Raw genomic sequence first — 18,654 nt, 5'->3', positions numbered from 1 at the left:
AATGAATTTCCCACGTAAGATTTCGTGAGAAAAAACTAAAGAAATCATTCATAAGTATTTAGTGAGTACAAAAACAAAAATGACTTATTTTGCAATATATATATATATATATATATATATATATATATATATATATATATATATATATATATTAAAGACTAAATGTGTACAAAAATATTAAGGACTAAATGTGTACAAAGTGAGAAATATATTACCCTATTAAGTCATTTTTACCGGCTAACCTAGAATAGCCGGTCATAAGGACTGAATGTGTACAGTTTAACAAATTGAAGGGGTAAATGTGGACGAAAACAAAACTCAGTGACTAAATGTATACAAATCAAAAAATACATTACCCTTTTAAGTCATTATCCTTTACAGTTTTGGTCCCTATAGTTTTTAATTTGTATGAATTACACTTTTGGTCCATGTAGTTATTATGAATTAAATATAGTTTTTGTCATTGTAGTTTTTAATTTGCATTAATTATAATTTCAGTCCATATAGTTTTTAATTTGCATACCAAATTGCAGTACAAAATGGTTTGTCACGACATTAATCCATCAATTATACAATTGGCAGGAAATGCAATAATTACAGTTTTGGTCCTTGAAGTTTTAACTTGCATGAATTACACTTTTGGTCCATGTAGTTTTTATGCATTAAATCGTCCCTATAGTTTTTAATTTGCATTAATTATAATTCTAGTCCATATAGTTTTTAATTTGCATACCAAATCGCATTACAAAGTCGTTTGTCATGACATTTAACATCAAGTATATAATTTGCAGGAAATATATTAATTACAGTTTTGGTCCGTGTTGTTTTAAATTTGCATGAATTATACTTTTGGTCAATGTAGTTTTTATGCATTAATTATTCGTCCATGTAGTTTTTAATTTGCATTAATTGCAATTTTGGTCCATGTAGTTTGTAATTTAGGAAAGAAAAATGTTTCAAAATTGGTCCTTGTGATTTACAAAAAGTCTCATTTTAAGGACAACTGTTGAAAATGCTATATCGGTGGTCCCTATGGTTTTAAAACATTGCATGGTTGGTGCTATTCAAGTAATTATGAAATGAGAAATTAAATATCCTTCTACATTTTTTTCCTATTTATCTTCCTACCCACATGAAATGGTAACAAGTGTCATATTTAAATAAAATTAATGATATTTTAGGACACTTCCCTTTTATTTTTATTTCCATTTTTCTTATTAATTATATAAAACCCTCTTTATATCATCTTCACATCCTTTTCTCTCGCCCTTACCGTCGGAATCACCACAACCCTCAACCTCCCTTATTTCTTTCACCTCTACACAACAATACTCTCGCCAGAAATTGTAGTCGCACACCCCTTTGTCGACACACCATTTCCCTCTTCCCTAGTTCCTCTCTTCTCCACTAGAAAAACCTAAATGTCACTCTCTTCTCGCCATAAAACCCATAATGTTTTGCCTTCTTAATCTCCAAGAAGCATACCCTTGTCTCTCCTCTCTCACAATCTCTTTTTATCCTTATATATTTCTTAATCATTGCCTAAATCAAGGCCCTCTGTCAAAATAAGCCAACTTCCATTCCCACCCACATAATATCCGACAACTTTTCCTCCGCCTCTTACCATCACCACCACAATTGATCTCGTCCCTTTGTGTTTTTCATCAAGTAGAAGAATCTCAGAGATCCATAATATAGTGGTTTTCAACACTGGTTTGAATCTATAGTGAAATGAATTGTGATTATTTTGTTTTCTCTCTTCAAAATATTCAGAATGTGATGTATAGGTTTAGTGATCTTCATTCATGCATCTAAGTATAACTTTGATATAGTGCTAATGTCATATATTGAAGAATCTGATGGTCAAGGTGCAATTTTATTTAAACTGTGAGGTTATAGTGATGTTTGGGTATATTGAAGAATTTGTGATGTCTCCGGTAGCATGTCGGGTACACCAATAAAGATCCCGATGGAACTTGTCTTACTAGTTTAAAAACTTAGCATCGAGACATATAAAAGCCATGTAATCACCTTCGGTGATTCGTCGGAGCTCCACCACATTGGAGATCATAAGCTCCAATAAAAAACAAAGATCATCAGAAACTTGGTTTTTAGATTTGTAAACCCAATTTTGATCTCTAGTATTAGTCTTGTTTTTCTTTTCTTTTCTGGAAACTTTATTTTTTTATCCATTTTATGAAAGCCCAAGATGAACTTGACCGTTAAAGGTGGTTTGGACAGTGGGAGGTTGACCGTCGGGGGTGGTTTATAGTTATATCAAAGAAACCAGTACAATAAAACTATACAATGGTCTTATCTGGGCGTCACGATCTACATCACTTCAAAACACAAAATCAGCTTATATCCAAAGTATTTATGTTTGATCACCCCTTAGCCATATTAACCATAACCTAAAAAACACATACATATGGTTACAACAAGTTAGTGAGTAATAAGTACAATACATATTAATGTATTAATACCGAAACAAAGTCATCACATCATCACTTTATTGACAACTATAAGAACTTAATTCACAATGCTAAATAATAAATCATTATGTGGTTCAACACATATGATAAGCATAATGTTCATTACAACTACTTTAATTAACACAAGATTGTTTATCACAATTTAAAGTTCAATACTCTATTTATACCACTTTAGAAGTTAGAAGGTACCACTTGTACCCGAGACACCACTTGTGGCGTTTAAGTAATTAAAAAAATCACATATGTTTTTGACACCACTTTTGTCGATTAAAAGATTTTTTAAGACATCACTTATGCCTTTGGATACCACTTGTGTCTTTGATAAGTTTTAAGACAGTTTTAGGACACCACTTGTGTGTTTATCACTAAAGTTTCATGTTCAACTTATCATTTTGATTCATACCATACCAGAATGCATACATACATAAGGACAACACCATGAAATGACTTACCATGACATATTGATTTGGAATAAGCTTCAAGTTTGTTGAACTTTATGTCTTTTTTCTAGACCCCCAATGTATGAACACAATAAGCTATTTAACACCTAAAATTCACCAAGTTATTCATATCTTTCTCCACCTATTTCACCTTTTTGACCTACCCTAAACCATTCCAACAACTATTCAACCCTTTTTAGGGATTATATGTATATTTATAAGCTCAATATACTTCATTTTATTACTAAAAATCTACTTGATAGCACCTATGTGTTGTACTCTTTCACCTTCATGAGCTCATATACCTATTTTCATTCATAGATATGTATTTATTTATTTACCTATAAAGAACATATATAAGGGGTTTTATCTTCTTAGTTATAGTTACAAACATATTACACCATCATTAAATTGATTATAAACTTGAATTTTAGGTCACACATCAGGAAATTACAAGGGATACATTTTGATGCAAGTGGAACAAGTGCTAATACATGGCTTAATGATGCTAGTACCAATACAAATTAAACTGTGATGACATTAAAAACAAATCTACCAAAGTAATCTGATATCTTGAAATTGGACAAATTTCACACACAACATGTAAAATGGGCCAATTAACAAAACTTATAGCTTTGCCATGAAGTGTGGTGTTTTTCATGTTGGAATAAGTGTCCAAGGTCAAAGTAAAAAAAAAACTAAATTGGTATAACTTTATGGAATAATAGTAAAGTCCTTTTTGGGTTGTCCTCATAACCAGAAATAGATGAGAATGATATTAGGAAAGCGATAAAATGATTTGTTAAATTATTATATGAACAATAAATTAATTAGAAATAGTTAATAATTAATTATGTTAGTTAGAAATAGACATAATTAATTAATTATTAATCAGAATTAATCTAGAACTAATTCAAGATTAATTGAAATTAATTAAAGGTGCAATGGATGAATTGCAATTGCTCATAATTGAACAAGGAAAGACAATTCTAGATGGTTCTATAGGGTGGACGGTTTTATGGAGCTCTTTAGTGTTTCCAAAAATCTCCTGGTAGCATATAAGGAAATGATTTGAATTAGGAATTAACTCTATTATTTAATTCTTAAAATATGGCTTTGTTTGTAAGTTACCTAAACTATAAATAGGACACCTTGGATCCCTAATTTCGTGGCTTCTCATACCTAAAAGGTATAGAACAAAAATTCCCTCATCTCTCCTCTCTACTCTTCATTCTAAGGTTTCTAGGGTTTTGGGTGTGAGTTATTAGAGACATCATACTTTTGGTGCTGAGCTTTCATAAGTTCTACAAGGGAATCAAGGTGTAACACCAGTTTCAGGTATGATCTAGTCCATCCTAAAATAAGTCCTCATTTTGGGTGGCCACAACGTGGTGAGGCATCACCATGACATGGAAAACGTTTTATTGATCGCGGGATTAAAAGGACCCGCCACGGCATGGCCATAAGGGTCACGACGTGGTAGCTAATTTAATGAAACCCTAATTTTCGGGCTTTGCACCCTATTTAAAGGAATGATGAGGCTAGGGTTTGTTCACTCTCAGCCTCCATAACTCTCAAACCCTCAGAAACCCAAACATGGCTAAAAACGAATTACGGGAAGTAGAAAACGAAATCTAATTGACTAATCTTACTAAACGAAAATGAAACTTGAATCATGTTCTTCAGATATGTGTTTGGCACTTGAAAATCTCTCAAAATCACCTCTCAGTCGTTGGAATCATGATTTAGGTTACTAGGATCTTTTTAGAAGCCTTTTATACGTCCAACAGACAAAACGACCGTATATGCGATCACAGGTAGGCATATATGCGATCACATATTTCATGAAAATGCGTGTCGGGCCAGTTTAATGAAGTACATTGCGATTCTGAAGCTTTTTGGAAAATATGCGATAGCAGGTTTGGTCATATGTGATCGCATAAATTCTTTTTTTTCCATCTGAATTTTTGGCACGAAAAATCATCGAAGCTCATCTGCGATCATACCTGCGATCGCATAAACATCATATGCGATCATATATTCCTTATGTTGTCTCTTTTTGGCTGCAATTCTTCCTTCCAAGTCATTCTTGATCATTCCTCAGCATCATTCCTTAGTTTCATCTCCAATTGAGCTCCAAAGCTTCCAATAACGCATACCGAACTCACGTATTCATCCATGTGCTCCAAATTGCCCTGATAATCATAAGAAACATGAGTAGTACAGGAATTCTGCAAATATAATGAGAAAAACACAATTTATAATAACATTAGGGAGATAGTTAGCTTTTTATAGAAAAATACCGAGAAAAACATGTCAAAAGATGCATATAAAATGCATCTAACAAACCTCCCCAAGCTTAAACCTTACTAGTCCTCGAGTAAGGAAATGATAGGCATCAGGAATAGATATGAGGGTAAGGTTAGTAAGGGAATAACCTAGACGAACTAACAACTAAAAAGGAAAACCTAACTAGCAACACTAATAGAAATAAATGAAATGAAAAAAATGAAATATGCATGCAAAAACAAAACAAAATGAAAAATGAAAACAAACAACGATACAAAAAAGAAAATAAACAACTAATTTTTTTTTGTTTATGTATATATATTTTTATACGATCAGACTCTACACCGAGGGAGCTCCAATGGAATCACTACCTAGACGATCATCCTGCTACCTTACATGTATCACAGACTCCTAAAGTGAGGAAGAACCGAAACAGTGTAACCCAATAGTCCAGCTATAGTTTTATTTAAACTTTATACCTTAATTAGCCCTGTGAGTGAAAATAACACAGTTCAAAATCTCATTCCCTCAAAACTAGATACTAAAAAACCAGAATCGACGCATCCTTAAGAACCCGTCACGTCATATCAGCTTTCGCTGAAGCAGTAGGCCACACCCGTAGGGGTTCAGCTCCTATGCTTTCACTTTTTCGAGAGCCACAAATATCATATCACACAATTCTTCATTCTCCAGATTTGATTGAACTTGAATTTGTATCTTTGTCTTTAGCATGAGTTCTTCAATCATCTTCTAAATTTCTTGGGATTTCTTCGATTTAATGCTTAATTTTTTTTTGACTTGGGTACTGGATGTGACAATTGTACCCTTCCTTTCTTCTTGTTCGTATGGATATGATATTAGGTCTCTCTGTTACCATGAGGGTAACACATGTTAACAAATAGGTATGTGTTATGTGGGTTCAGACTTATCGATAAAGGTTCTTTTTAAACATTCAAAAGCAAATCATTCCAAAGCTGTTATTACCGCCCATAAAGTGTTTCAGTACGCCATTTTTTTATTTTCTAAGGCTAGGGTCTCAGATTACGGTGTTTGGGTCCCTTAGTTATGACATTTGATTCTAAACTTCCACTAACGACCCGGTCGTTTCGGACTTTCATTTTCCATCTTCGCAGAGCTATCGAATGTAAAGAGTATCCTCGTGTGTGTGTGTGTGTGTATATATATATATATATATATATATATATATATATATATATATATATATATTAAATGCATTTAACATGCAGAAAAACGGAAAATATTTTTTGATTTTTTTAGAGAAAGCTAAGAAAAGAAATCAAAAACTAAAAACTTAAACGAAAAATCTTTTTGGATTTTTAATTTTTAATTTTTTGATTTTTTTTGTTGTTTTTTGTTTTTCATAAAAACTAATGCAGCAGAAAATAGAAAAAAAGTAATTTGTACAAAAGATGAAATCCCCTCCCCAAGTTTAAAATAAAGCATTGTCCTCAATGCTTGGGAAGGAGAACGAAAGGTCTACTGAGGCGGAGGTGGAGGCGGGAATCGACAGAATACCTCCTCACGAAAACTACAAAGCTCACCTAAAAAGGTCGTCTCAACATGATGAACATCGAGACGCAGATTGTCGATGCTCTGTAGGAGGGTAAGGTAGTGTTGATAGGTGAGAGGGGTGGGGTCAATGTGAGGCGCGGGTTGTGGGGCATCCTCAAAACCAGGCTGAAAGCCAGTCTGAAAATCTGTGTGCATCCGATCAGGAGAAGTGTAATAGTCGTTGTCGTGCACAGCTCGGATGGGAGTTGCATCCACATAATCCGGATGTACAGTACAGGATGATGGTCGGTCAGGATAAGGATGCAGAAGGTTCTTCTGTGGCTGACATGGACTGGAAGATGGTGCAAGATTCGATGCGAGAACCAACTCGATCGAACTAATGGGGTCAGCAAGGGCGATTATGGAACGATCCGTGACTCGGAGATACTGAGAACGTCCACACATCCAAACATGGCCGTTCAGAGTGGGTTGTAACATATGCATCACACAGAGGTTCTCTAAGGTGAGGCGAGATATATCATCCGCGAAAAACTGGTACTCTGGGGGGAAATGATCAGAAACGCTGTCAGCGATAATGGTGATTAAACCACCACAACAAATGTTCTCGCCAGTCCTAAGGTTCAAAACTTTATGAAATCTCTTGATGATTAGGTCACCAAGATACGGGCAGTACGATCCGGTTATTATGCACCAGAGTATGAAGAGTTCGGCTTTCCCGACTTTTGTCGTTTCGGTTTGCGCGTAAAGAATACTACAAATAATTTTCAAACAAATTTTCAGGACATGATGGACAATACTAGTATTTAAGGAATGTAACGAGTTATAATTGTCCAAGCCAATGATAGATGTCTAAAAAGATCGTACGTTAAAACCGATGGGGACTGAAAACGGTTCGTCACAGGTGCATAAAAAAATGACATAGTTGATCGACATGAACATTGTGGGGTGTGCTGAAACAGCAGAACGTGAAGTTACCCTTGTGGTTAACTGCACTTATGGTAGCTAGAAATTCTCTGGTCAATAGAGGCGATGTGGAAAAAATCTGAAACATCCCAAAATGTCATGACCAAAAATTTCGTTTTTAAATCATTAACCAACAATAATCAAGTCATACATAAATCCTTATATAAAATCAAGTATCAATTCAACATATTTATTTCATTAGAGTAAACATCCCAGGATAAAAACTTCTTGGTGTGTGCCATGCGATCATCCCGAGCTCTTCCCTCCGCTACCAGAAGTACCTGAAACCAAAACTGAAAACCGTAAGCACGAAGCTTAGTGAGTTCCCCATACTACCACATACCAGACATATAACCACATACTTGGCCCCCGCTCGCTGCGTCGGGACTTGCCCGACATCGGACTCGCTCCGGCATCGGACCCTGCCTGGCATCGGGCCCTGCCTGGCATCGGGCCCTGCCTGGCATCGGGCCCCGCCTGGCATCAGGCCCCGCCTAGCATCGAGTCCCACTCGGTATGCAGATCTCTTTCTCTTACGCCCCGCCTGTCTCTGGGCCTCGCCCGCTAAACACATACAAGCATATAACAGAACACATAACAAGTAGCTAAACATACTCTACTATACTCCTGATCTAAGGCCTCGCCCCCGTCCTGCTATTGATGAGTCATGGGACCCCGTCCACAGTCCTGCTGATAGTGAGATACGGGCCCCCGCCCACACTCACCTCCCTCCTAACTCGGGCCTCGCCCTTACTCTGCTACTAATGAGATACGGAACCCCGTCCATACTCGGCTAGTGATGAGATACGAGACCTCGCCCACACTCACCTCCCTACCAAGCACATACAAGTATCACAAAGACAACAAGTATAATCTCATATTCATCATATAAACCTTCCTCGGGCTTGCCCCGGCATCGGACCTTGGTCCGGAACCTATAAACACCAACACATACAAGAATCACAACTACCTCTAGAATACTAACATTCCCCGGGCCTCGCCCGACACATATCATAAAATGCCTAGGGCTAACCCTCGGGTCTTGCTACTATACATACACATAATGGGTCGGCATTGTGGCCGTAGACCCATGCATATAGTGAGGAGACTCACCTCGCACTGCTGAACCCTGCTGAAAACTCCTTTGGCTGCTAACTGGAACTTCCCAAACTGCTGATCCTTCGGCTACCCGAGCTATCAATAACAAAATACTACTTAGTCCAATTCAATAATTCTCTGTAGGGTAAAATGACCATTTTACCCCTAGTCCATTCCGGTCCATAACCAAAGCCGAAACCATAACATAAAATACCCAACACTAGGTGAGCTTCCCAAGCCCACTTGTAACATCCCAAAAATCGAGACCAAAAATTTTTGTTTTAATATAATACTTATAAAATTTGGCTGAGGAAAACATTGATGATATCACATTAGTTCATAAACCATAGCTACATGTCTCAAAAACCCATAGTGTCGAATAGTAATAATGTCAGAGTACAATCCCAGAATTCTAAAATGCGGAATCATGTGTGTGCGATGCGCTGCTACCCTGCTGGCTCCTTCCCCTTAGACGAAGAGGTACCTGAAACCAAAACTGAAAACTGTAAGCACAAAGCTTAGTGAGTTCCCCCATCATACCTGTCACACCCCAAAACCGGAACGACGGAATCGTTCGGGGGTGGAGGACGTCATGTTCAGTATCACAACAATGCATAGTAGTAAACAAGCAACAACATCATCCATTGCATTAATAATATAATTTAATACAACTGTGTTCTGTGAAGTGTAATAAACACCAAAAATATAAATCAAAATAAAAGATGAGTCTTGAACGAGCTCCATCTTCTCAAAACCTGGCATCGGTACCTGTCTACTGGTGACCTGAGAATACAAGTTATTTTGAAAGAGTTTATCAGCTTTAAAGCTGGTGAGATCATAAGTATTTTAGTGTCTGTGTTTATATGAAAGTGTTTGTAAGTACTTGATGTATAAGTTTGTAAATGGTTGTAAATGTTTGTAATTGTTTGAACTCTCCTAAAAAACCCTATGTTTTCTACTAAAAGTAGCCTTCTACCAAGGCATCAAATGTTTGTATGCGTGTCTCTTGTAAGAGTATGTATTTTCCCAAATCTGACTATCATTAACCAAAAATATAGTTTTTACATTACTGTTCATTGTGTGAATATCACAAAGTGAATGCAATGGGAAATAAAATAGTACTGTAGTGTTGTATTAAGTAACTACTGCTGTACTAACTACCTTAAACCAATTGTTATTTAAAGTACCATGTGATCGGCCTATACCATACTACCGACTAGAAACACGACGATGTAAGACGTCGGAAGGAATGACGTTTGGCACCCGTAGACTTGCAAGTCCCACTGTAGCTAGCAGCAAGGTGTAGGATAGTCAATCAAGTATAGATAGTGCTTTTTGTACCATACAGGTAGTGTCTCCAGATCTTCAGAGCAAACACAACTGCTCCTAGCTCAAGATCGTGAGTGGTGTAGTTGACCTCGTGTGTCTTCAGCTGTCTCGAGGCATAGGCGATGACCTTACCTCGTTGAATCAGAACACAACCGAGCCATTGATTTGACGCATCGTAATAGACAACGAAGTCTTCTATCCCTTCGGGGAGGGATAGTATTGGTGCAGTGCATAAGGCTCGCTTGAGTGTTTGGAACACTCTCTCCTGCTTCTCTTCCCAGTCAAAGGCTACGCCCTTCTGGGTCAGTGTTGTAAGAGGTTTCGCAATTCGGGAGAAGTTCTGAATGAACCTGCGATAGTAGCCAGCGAGGCCTAGAAACTGACGAATTTTTGTAGGCGTCTTCGGTGCTGACCAGCTCTCAATGGCTTTGATTTTGGAAGGGTCCACGTGTATTCCCTCTTCGCTAACCACGTGTCCTAAGAATTCGACTCTTCGGATCCAAAATTCGCATTTCGAGAATTTCGCATAGAGCTTCTCCGAACGCAACGTTTCTAAGACTAGTCGCAGATGTCGACTATGCTCCTCCTTACTACGAGAATAGATAAGTATATCATCGATGAAGACGATGACGAACTGATCCAAGTAAGGACGACACACCATATTCATTAAATCCTTGAATACTGCGGGCGCGTTTGTTAATCCGAACGGCATCACTACGAATTCGTAGTGCCCATAACGAGTTCGGAAGGCTGTCTTCGGGACATCCTCCCCTAGCACTCGTAGTTGGTGATATCCGGATCTTATATCGATCTTTTCGGAACGCCCCTTGAAGTTGGTCAAATAAATCATATATGCGAGGCAGAGGATAACGATTTTTGACGGTCAGTTTGTTGAGCTCCCTGTAGTCGATGCACATACGAAACGATCCGTCTATCAAACAGTATGCATGCATAAGAGTTATTGAGGAGAAACGTACCAGTGACCACTGTGGGGTCGGCAACCGCCTCCTCGTGGCCTATGGCCAGAACTCTTCCCACTCCACCGGCGTTCCCTGTCTTCAGGCAGTTCCTTTTGTAGTGGCCCGCCTCGCCACAGCCGTAGCAAGCTTGGCCCACACCAGCGCCGGGGACTTGGGTGATTGGTTTTGCTGGAGCCTTGCAGAAGCGGGCAGTGTGCCCCTTCCTGCTGTAGTTAGAGCACTGCATTTCTCGGCAGGCTCCGATGTGGTGGAAGTTGCATTTATTGCACTTGGGCAAACTTCCAGCGTACTGCTTTACCGGAGCAGCAGCGGCAGGTACTATCGCAACATGAACTGCCACGACCTGCTGCTTTTTGGAATCCTTCTTCTTCTTTTTGTCATCCCAGAACTTCCGCTTGGAATCAGCGGTTTTGGCGGGTTCTGAGATGGCCAGGGTTGTTGCGGCCGGGGTACGAACCCCATGGTCAATAAGCCGTTGTGCCAATCGCTTGGCACTATCGAATGTAGTGGGGTTTGAAGCCAAAACATTCCCCTGGAATGGAGGCACTAGCCCCCATATGTATCTCTCTATCTTCTTTCCCTCTGTATGAACCATGTTGGGACAGAGGGCCACCAGCTCACAGAATCTGGCGGTATAGGTCACAATGTCGGAGCCTTTCATGGTTAGGCTCCACAATTCCTGCTCCAATTTCTGGATTTCGCCCCTCGGGCAGTACTCTTCAATCATTAGCTCTTTCAGAGCTTCCCAGCCTATAGCATTAGCCACTATGAGAGATAGTGACTTGACATGGCTATTCCACCATGTCAGGGCTTTTGCCTCGAAGGTGCACGCATCAAATTTGACTTTTCTTCCTTCCGGGCATGAGCAGATCTCGAAGATCGACTCCGTCTTTTCGAACCATTGCAAGAGGGAAATGACTCCGCCAGTCCCTTTAAAGGACAGTGGCTTGCAGTTGGTGAAGTCCTTATAGGAGCACTCTCTCAAGCGCACAGGAGTTTCACCATGGGTCGAATGAACAGGCGTTTCCGTACCACTGGCGTTGGTGGAATGATATTGAGCCATGGCTGTAGCCACAGCCGCAGCTACAGCAACATTCAGAGCTGCCGTATCGATTTGGGGAGCAGGTGGTGTTGCAGTTATCGGAGGATCGCGCCTCGTTGATCGGCGTGGAGGCATCTTTTAACTATAAGTTTACAACGATGAAGATATTGATAAGAATTTAATAGGGAGAATTTGATGAGAATGACTTATGGACTAACTCTCCATAGCCCAACAGCACAATTGAATAGCACGATTGAATGTAGATTTAGTACTAAAAAGATGATAGCATTTGGATAACAATTTCCATGAGATTAGATATCTGTCAATAATACTGGAATTACAGATGTAACAAGTTCGGGAAAAATGACCTAGAAGTAGGCTTTACATCAACCAAGATGGGAAAATTTTGACAGAATTACGACCTAATCAAGACCTAATAGGTCCAAGTTCTAACAAAGATAGGAAATTAGACTAGGGTTTTTACATAAACTAAGTTATATCCAAAAGAGAAGTCGAGGGGACTCTATCGGCGATGAGAACTACTAGAGTGAGTTCTTGATTCTAACAGAAGGCGGTCTATGTCCCTCATGCGCCTGTCGGATCTTACTTGCTGAGCTCGAAGTTCCCTGACTTCAGCTTGGGATGCAGCTAGCTATTGCCGCAGAGTCCCATTGGTTATCCTAACCCTTTCCATAGCTACCTCGAGTTGGCGAATGTGGACCGTGTTAACGCCAGAGTTGGCGTTAATCTCCAGGACTCGGTCAATAGATGCTCGACCTTGCTCGGTGTTCCGAGCAATCCTACGGACCATGATGGGCAGGACTCGATCAGCTGAACCTCCCTCGCTTAAGTCATAGAAGCTTCGGTCTCCGTTGTAAGGTAACGGCTGACCTTGCTCGTGACTCCATCTGTTCAAGTTTGTTGCCCACAGAGGTGTGGGTCCTTGAAATGCTGGACGAGGGTTTGGGTTTGGAGCTACTGGGGGTAGGTTGTTGACTTCTGGCTCTGAGTCAGAACCATCAGAAAAGCCTTCGGCTTGGTGATCATCCAAAGGGATTGGGTGATCATCTTCTAGCTCTTCTCCACGCCATCCCGCATTGCCGTTGTTGGGATAGTACGGGTCTCCGGGAATATGGAATCCAGCCATGATATCTATGCAAGAAAAGGGATATAAGAAATAAGCACATAAGTAGTTTATAGTAATACAAAATACTCCTATAGTATTTTAGGTTTATGTTCTGTTCTAAGGTTTTCGTTGTGGTATTGTTGGTAAGTTTTTAGACTTGCTGCAACCTCACAACCACACTTAGGCACATGCTAGTCACTCCTCGGATAATATAGTTGATCAGGCTACATCTTCCCAGAGTTGACTATATGTTTCTAAGTCTACTTGTGCTGCCCAATAATCGTAATACTTTTGTTCTGTCCTAGTGACGCTGATTTTAGTATGAATGTAGGTAGGTATACTTGGTTAAATATTTTATTATTTAAAAGTATACTCTTTATCAGAGTATTTTTAAATCCCGCTGTGTTTATAGTTCGTATATCTTTTATGGGTTGATATACTCGATTCACTATAAACAGTGCTCTGATACCAATCTGTCACACCCCAAAACCGAAACGGCAGAATCGTTCGGGGGTGGAGGACGTCATGTTCAGTATCACAACAATGCATAGTAGTAAACAAGCAACAACATCATCCATTGCATTAATAATATAATTTAATACAAGTGTGTTCTGTGAAGTGTAATAAACACCAAAAATATAAATCAAAATAAAAGATGAGTCTTGAACGAGCTCCATCTTCTCAAAACCTGGCATCGGTACCTGTCTACTGGTGACCTGAGAATACAAGTTATTTTGAAAGAGTTTATCAACTTTAAAGCTGGTGAGATCATAAGTATTTTAGTGTTTGTGTTTGTATGAAAGTGTTTGTAAGTACTTGATGTATAAGTTTGTAAATGTTTGTAAATGGTTGTAAATGTTTGTAATTGTTTGAACTCTCCTAGAAAACCCTATGTTTTCTACGAAAAGTAGCCTTCTACCAAGGCATCAAATGTTTGTATGCGTGTCTCTTGTAAGAGTATGTATTTTCCCAAATCTGACTATCATTAACCAAAAATATAGTTTTTACATTACTGTTCATTGTGTGAATATCACAAAGTGAATGCAATGGGAAATAAAATAGTACTGTAGTGTTGTATTAAGTAACTACTGCTGTACTAACTACCTTAAACCAACTGTTATTTAAAGTACCATGTGATCGGCCTGTACCATACTACCGACTAGAAACACGACGATGTAAGACATCGGAAGGAATGACGTTTGGCACCCGTAGACTTGCAAGTCCCACTGTAGCTAGCAGCAAGGTGTAGGATAGTCAATCCAATATAGATCTATACACAAACTCCACGCTCTCCACTTAAGGAGATTCTGGATACAAAACGAGCCATGACAGGTGATGTCATTCCCCGTTACGTGGCTCACATAACTGTAGTAGTGTTCTTGTATATGTATTGTGTGTACTAGCTGTATTGTATGTTCTCTCTCTGTCTAGTATGTATGTATGTTCTCTCTGTTTCTCATAATAGTATGTTCTCTTGTATAATGTATAGTATGTGCTAGTTGTATTGTAATGTATAATATGTACTAGCTATATTGTATGTTCTCTCTCTGTCTAGTATGTATTGACTCAGGTGTGAACTGACTCATTGTATGTTTCATTGTTCTAGTAATAGTATTAGTAACTTCCTAAACTACACCTATTATAGTTTACTAGTAACATTGTTTGTATGTATGAACATGTTTGTATACCTTTGCTACCCAAAGGTATTGAATAGAAAGAAGGAACCTTTATATCTATATGTTGGGTTTTGAGCATTCTAACACTCCTAAGTGTACATGCAACCCTAAATACCTTGGATCTATGTTTTCTCTATTATACATACAAATATGATTATCCAAGGTATTATCCTAACTAGCATACCAAAACATTGATACTAGGATAATAAAATAGATAGAATACATACCTTGTTGTTGTTGCTTGACTCCATGAAGCTTGAGAGCCTAGTGCCCCAAGTGTGACACCTCAAATGGTTCACACAACATCATGAACTCTTGGAATAACCATGAGAAGAAGACATACATGTTCAAATCGGCTAGCCCTCAAAATATCTATCACTAGTGCCAATTTCTTGAACTAAAGGGGTTCTTATATAGTGTGGCTATTAGGGTTACACCATGTAACTCATGACTTTACCCATTCCTTATGCTCCATGGGTTGGATCACCACATGGGTTAAACCCAACATAAAGGAATCTTGGATCATAAGCCCACATATATAAGAATGAATGATTTACACAATCAATCCCCATATATTTAATTAGTCTCTTTTTGATCACTAAATTAAGTCCAAATTAATTCTTGATCAATACTAATTAAATAACATGATTTCATATTAATATATTAGAACTTATACTATATTAATATGTCACAAAATGTCTTTTCCTCATAAACGGTCTATCCAAATGTTCCGATGCCATGCAACCCAAATGGACCATGCCGAGTCGGGTCAAGTACATACCAATTATAGTTTTGGACTTAGACACTAATCCAACAGTCTCCCACTTGGATAAGTCTAAAACTATTATTGTGTATGACTTCAGGAACCAACTGTCAATCGTAGCTCTCAAAAGCCGCTGTCGAACTCTGACCTTGTAGATGAACTCTGACCTTTGTCAATGACTTGTCCATTAGATAAGGGATCATATATTCCTCCATTCTAGATATCATATGGACTGAGACATGGATTATAATCATTCTCTCTGTCCATTTGTTGTTTCCCGATTTCCGATTTATGACGATTGACTAATTGAACAAATCAAATCAGTCCAGGCCCGGCCGAGCACTTACATTTGTCATCACCAAATCATCGAGGGGCCCACAGATATCGCTTTTATCCCGAAGGTAAAAGGAATGGATAAACTTCGACTCATATGGCTTGTTCTACTACTTGTTAAATCATACACAAAGGCACGTTTTATAACACCGAGTTACCGAATGCGTTTTCGTGCAATCAATGTACAACCAACTCATAGTAACAACTCATATCTCTAGGTTTGAAGAATATAAGATATTATCGTCTCATGATCACTCGTGATAAAATCCATGAAGTGATTCCAATGAGCGCGGGTTGAATCCAATACTCATAACTTATGAGCACTCATGATTAGCCCCTTGTCCAACATCTTAGACCTCTACAAGCCAACCCATGACAGTCTTGATTCATATCTACTTCCAACATATGACCGACTGTGGATAGTTTGAATAACTTAGTCAATCAGGAAGAACGACCTAGTTATTCTGGAAGTCAAAACATGCAAAATGAAACACAATAATAATAGAATCTAATATGGTATCAAAACCTATGAACATAAATAAAACACCTTTTATTTATCACCATATGATTACACATTATTCATTGTATACTGTTTCAGCTATCAACTTTATTCTTGAATTTAAAACAATAGTTGTCCCATGCTCCAAGCATGTACACTATGTTTTCTAAACACTAGTCATGCCATACACCAAGTATGCATACTATGTTTGTCTATGATCTTCACTTTGTGAATTAGATCAATTGAACATAACTCCAATGATCCTCTTTCACAGTCCCAAATCCTTACTGCAAATGCAAGAATTCCAAATTCGTGCCATTTACTGAAATCTGTTAGATTCTAAACTTATATGCATTGATCCTCCTGTAATGATTATGCACAGAGTCAGAAAGACTTGACAACAACCATTACAGAGCATTCCAAAGGAGATCAGCTCCTTGGAAATATCCTTCTTGCATTAAGTTTCCTAATCTTACACAGATTGAATAATTTCCAACTTTGAAACATTTCCATATTCCATTTTGACTATCACTTCTGAACAAGAGTTGCCTCCTTACAGATTATGTCAATATGGTCCTTCCAGAATTATCACTATACTTCCAACTGTCCTTGAGCAACCAATCTTTGGTAAACCTTAGATTGTCCTCGACAATTGCTTAATCCTTTTAGTTATATCCAGTTCTAGACCTTTTCCCTTCTTAATGCCCCAGGCATTTGGAAAATTTTAGAAAGGATAAATATAGCACATGTAATCGATCCTATATCCGAAGCATATGGGACTCGAGTCATGATGTCTCACATAAAGACTAAACCAGTCTTTTGCTATAACATTTCCATTTCTATTTGCCAAGTTCTCATAATTCAGATTATGAAAAGGGATGCCGTAATCATAATCGAATTTTAGAACGCAAATAATGGACCCATATATAGAATTTCCTTATGTTGAGTCATTCCAACATGAAATTCATATATATATATCCTTGACTAAATACGACTTAAAACCTCAATCTAAGCTTTTAGAATTGAAATGAAGTATAATTTTCTCTCCCTTAATTATAGCAAAACAACTTTTTCAACCCCTGCAGCCTCACGAATTGAAACTTTTGTTTTCTATAATTAACATTGCTAACTTGCAACCTTTATCATAATTATCATGCTCCTACTAACATGATGATTATTAGCATAACACTTATGCTCCCACTAGCTTTGACATGTAATCAGAAATCAGCTGGACTTCTAGAAATCAATACTTTATTGACTTTCTTACCAAAGTTCAGATTTCTGATACTAGATTGCTTTGATAAAACTTTATCAATATCATACACCTTATATTAGATAGCTCACAGGTGTGTCTAAACAATTTTAAGAACTATGAAAAGGGATGCCGTAATCATAGTCTCGATTGTTTAGACCTTTACCACTTCTCACAAGTCCATGTTAGTGTGCTGGTTAACCACACATGCTCCACTAACGACTTTGAGAATGCAAATATCACAATTGCTATCTAGCTAAAATCTACTTAGTGAAAGTGTTTCCTCACCATCATTTTCATGAATCGGAGAGAAACCTTATGACACTTAGATTTTATGGTGTATGAGTTCCTATCCATGTGAATTGTCAAAACCATAGTCACAAGACAAGGATAATGACAAATTCAAACTCATATGGACTGAACTCAATCTTAATTTCTTGCCATGTGGCAGCTCAAGGGTCTGCCATTGCTTCCAAGTTGTTGTGCAACCAATTGAGAACTCTAAGAACTCATATGCAAAGCCAACTATAATTGGAATGGACACAGAAATAGTCAACACGATAGGTTATAAACCTCAAGTCGTGTGCTAGTGAAGAACTTTAGGTTTTACTCTTGATTAGTTCTTGAGACTTTCAAGACCTCTTAAGACTCCCACTGTCCTCTTGACATATAAGACTTTCTTGTCAAATATTCAAGAGATAGTGTGGATTCTAATCAAGACAAACACTTCACACAATTAGCCTTAGTTGGTCTTTGTTTTATCCAAAAACATCACAACTTACCAATTTCAAATGTACAAGAGTAGAAACCTTCTACTCTTACATTTGACAAGTGTTTTT

This window comes from Lactuca virosa, chromosome 5 (genome assembly GCF_052849685.1).
Source record: "Lactuca virosa cultivar CGN04683 chromosome 5, Lactuca_virosa_CGN04683_v6, whole genome shotgun sequence".
Lineage (NCBI taxonomy): Eukaryota > Viridiplantae > Streptophyta > Magnoliopsida > Asterales > Asteraceae > Lactuca > Lactuca virosa.
The sequence above is the reverse complement of the archived record's forward strand: the minus strand, read 5'-3'. Positions refer to the sequence as shown.